The sequence below is a fragment of the Lupinus angustifolius genome, chromosome LG01 (assembly GCF_001865875.1).
Source record: "Lupinus angustifolius cultivar Tanjil chromosome LG01, LupAngTanjil_v1.0, whole genome shotgun sequence".
Taxonomy (NCBI): domain Eukaryota; kingdom Viridiplantae; phylum Streptophyta; class Magnoliopsida; order Fabales; family Fabaceae; genus Lupinus; species Lupinus angustifolius.
Window position 1 is genome coordinate 557734 of NC_032009.1, and position 4493 is coordinate 562226.

Genomic DNA, 4493 nt, shown 5'->3' on the forward strand with positions numbered 1-4493 from the left:
TTGAAAAATGTTGAAAATAGGATAAAGAAGAAAGGTGAATGGTGGGTATGGGAAACACAAATTTTGAGCCTTATATCCTTTTCTTGGAAAACCCTTAGCCTAGCCACGATATAAGCATAAAAAGACCTTGTTAAAGACTTATTTGCCTAAGATGTGCATCAATACCAAAAAATGCTGACTCCCCAAACCTCATAAAATTTTGATAAATTATCTCATCTTTAATGCATAAGTTAAAATTTATTATCACTATTATCATATCAACACAAGCTCAAACACAAATTAAATATCATCAACCACAATTAAATATCAACCATCTATCCTTCATACCTTCACCATCACTCTTAAGCCAAAAACAAATTCAATTCTATCATAGCTACCACCACATCTACATTAGCCAAACCTAAATTGAATTCTATCATCATCATCACTCATAAGCCAAACCTAAATTCAATTCTATCCTTCATAACTTCACCATCACTCATAAGCCAAACCTAAATTCAATTCTATCCTTCATAACTTCACCATCACTCATAAGCTAAACCTAAATTCAATGATATCATCGTCGTCATCACCATTAGCCAAACTCAAATTGAATTCTATCATCATCACCACCATATCTACCCAAGCCAAACCCAAACTGTATCATCATTGCCACATCACCACTCATAGCCCAATCACTTACCAAACTTTGCATGATCCTTGTTTTAAAAGTTATGCATGAAATAAAGAGCAATAAAGGCAAAGGAAAATTGGAAGCTTCTCAAACTGGGGCAGATTTTCAGATGATTCATGGCCTAGAACTTGACAATCTAAGCTTACCAAATCAATATGGATATAAGAATGACTCGGATTATCTCACACTGGGGCAGTGGAAAGTCACAAGAAGACCAAACTGGGGCAAATTTTGATGTTGATCACATTTTCTAGTGGAAAGTCAGAAGAAGCCAAAATTGGGGCAGTTTTTGGTTGATCCCATTTTCTTGTGAAAAATTGAGTCCAAAACTGGAGCAATGCATAAGTGATTTCTCATGATTGTATTAGTTCAATCAATCACAAGAAGTTAAAATCTCTCAATCAGACATAAGAAAGATCTTTGATTATCAAACATCTTGAAGAAAGAACCACTCATTGTTCAAGGCTTCTACTTTCCATCGAGTCAAGACATGTAAAGGTGTTCAAAGAAACAGAAAAAAGAGTGTTAGGTTGAAAACCCACATGGGCAATCTAGAAAAAGGTGAGGGGTCCTAAGTCGAAAACCTACAAAGGTGACTTGAGATCGTAATAAAATGAGAGAATTCCCGACATATGCTTACATATGGTATTGTGGGCAAAAATTAGGGAAAATTAAATGAACACCCCAAGTTAAGGACTTGCTACTGCATATCATCAATCACCCAAACTAGGGCAACTTTTTGGAGAATCTGAGTTGTAGCCTCTTGAGTGAAGACAAGAATTCATAACAGGCACACTAGGGCAATTTTTGCTGTTACAAAAAAGCATCAACACTTTTGAGAGAAATTCTATGCAAACCTACACTCGGGCAAAATAGTTGGGTTTAGTCATTGTCCACAAGATCATACTGAAGCGGTTTAAGGATCACCTTAAAGAAAGACATCTTCAAATAAACTGGGGCAGATTTTGATGGTACCAATCAACAACAAGCAACAAAGACCACTTCAGTCGAGTCTANAAAATTTGATGAATTTCATACACAAGATAAAAAAACAAATTGAACCATAAGTGATGCATTAGAACAATCGTGCACGAGTCTTACTCCTCATTCCATTCAAACATTATATATAGTATTCATATCATACATGACATACATACATTAAAGCATAATTATACTTATCAATGCATAATCACATTCATATACTAATCATTATAGCACAAACAAGAAAAAAGGCATAATCATTCAGTGCATATAACTAGACATTCATACATGCATATTCAAACTATTCTTCCTATAAACACAAACAAACAAACGTACAAACAAAATATTGCATTACATATAACCAAGCATTCAAATACGCATCCCTATATTATTATTCTAATAAGCACAAACAAACAAATAATACACTGTATTGCATATAACCAAGCATTCAAACATGCATCCCTACACTATTCTTTCAATAAGCGCAAACTAATTATTACATTGCATATAACCAAATATTCAAACATGCATCTCTAAATTATTCCTCTAATAAACCATAAACAAACAAACCAGAAATTGCATAACCATACATCTCAACATACATTTCTAAACGATGTTTGCATTAACAATGAGTGCAAACATTCCATTATGCAAGTGAATTTTCTAGCTTCACACCAAAACCTCCATTATGGCAGCACGGGTGCCTCAGCAAATCCCTGAATCATTTTGGCAGCATGGGTGCCTCAGCAAATCCCTGAATCGTTTTGGCAGCATGGGTGCCTCAGCAAATCCCTGAACCATTTTGGCAGCATGGGTGCCTCATCAAATCCCTGAACCGTTTTGGTAGCATGGGTGCCTCAGCAAATCCCTGAATCATTTATGGCAGCATGGGTGCCTCAGCAAATCCCTGAATCGTTTTGGCAGCATGGGTGCCTCAGCAAATCCCTGAATCGTTTTGGCAGCATGGGTGCCTCAGCAAATCCCTGAATCCTTTTGGCAGCATGGATGCCTCAACAAATCCCTGAATCTTAACGATAAACGCGGAAACTGCCTCAACAAATCCCTGGTCCATCACGGCAAATGCGGGAACTGCCTCAACAAATCCCTGGTCCATCACGGCAAACACGGGAACTGCCTCAACAAATCCCTATTCCACCAGCAGAGCATCGATCTGCTTCATCAAATTCGGTACCTTTCCTAATGACCCTTTTCTTAGCCTCGACAAAATAACGTTCACTTCTTTATTGATTACTTACTATAATATCTCTCAAACCTCGGTTTGCTTACAATCAGGTAAGCAACAAGTAAAGAGGGGCAGCTGTGAACATCCAATTTTGTCCGGCCCAGAAAAGACCCAAAACATTTTAAAAGAAAAATAATAAATTTTATTTATTTTTGTATTTTATAGAACATTTTTTACTTAGTATCAATGAATAAAAATAATAATTACAACCATGTATGGAAGAAGTATAATGAGTAAAAAATTTAAATTTAGGTTGATAAGGTCCCTAAATCTAAGTGGTTGAGTTAACCGAAAATATAACAAATGATAATGCTAATTTATGTTGATAAGGTTCCTATATCTAAGTGATTGGGTTAACCGAAAATTGAAAATAATAAAAGTAACTAAAAATAATTAAATTAAAATGGATCCTAAAAAGCCCACAATCATTTTTCTAAGAAAAAAAGGATAAAAATAATATTGTATCATTATTTTATTCATTTTTTGAATTTTATTATAAAATAAGTAAATAATAATTAAGAATATTTTTTATGTTATTTTTGTAATTAAATTCGAATTTTAAAATAGAAATAAGAGAAATGTTCTTAAAAATCACTTTTAAATACCAAATAAACGAAAAAATAATTTTTTATATTTTATTTTTTAGAAAATATAATTTTATAAAATTAAAGCATACTCAGATAGTTATTTGTTTTATTTTTCGGAATTTATAGAATATAAAAGTAATTAAAATATAATTTAATTATGTTTTAATTAGATTTTTCAAAATAATGGATAAATACTAAGTCAAAATCTGACTTAGTTGGTGGATGAATCCCATAAAAATAGTGTTATTGGGCCAAAAAGCTAGGTTTCAGTTAATCAAATTTTAAGGGATTAGGATTAATTAATTTCATTATAAATACGTGGGTTTAGGAGAGGTGAAGAGGTTCCAAAAAAATTAATTTTCAAGTGAAAACACCCCTCTGCAAAATAACTCAGCCACTGTGAGAAGGAGAGAGACTTTTTCATACTGCATGATCCAGTACAGCCATTACCATCACAACACCGTGAGCTCGCCGTGCCTAGCATATCTAACCGTTGGATCTGCGTACTTTTCTTCCATCGCGTTGACCCAAAGCTGCGTCCAATCATAAAGCGAAAACACACTGCGGTCTCACTGTGCCGCGCCACACCAGATCATCACCCATGTGGAACACGGGATCCAGTGCGGACAGTTGCACCGAAAGCTTCTGTGCAACCTCCATAACAACCAGTCCGCACGCGCCACGTGGCTAGGCGTGGTAAATTCTCCCAATCTCCTCCAATTCGCATCTGACATGTGGTAGGCTCTTTTCCAACCACTGCACAGGATCCATTCCCTCCCATTGCTAAACAAAAAGCATCCCTTCTCTTGCAATAAAGTATTGTTTAGATTTTTTATCATTTAATTATTTTACATATTGTTTGTTTTTATGATCCCATTATAAAAAATGTAAAAATGATTTTTATGAACCAATAATTCATTGATTAATATCCTTATTTTAGCAATGTAAAAAAGCCTTAAATACTAGAATTTTAGGGATAATGAATAAGCATAAAAATAACTAGTATATT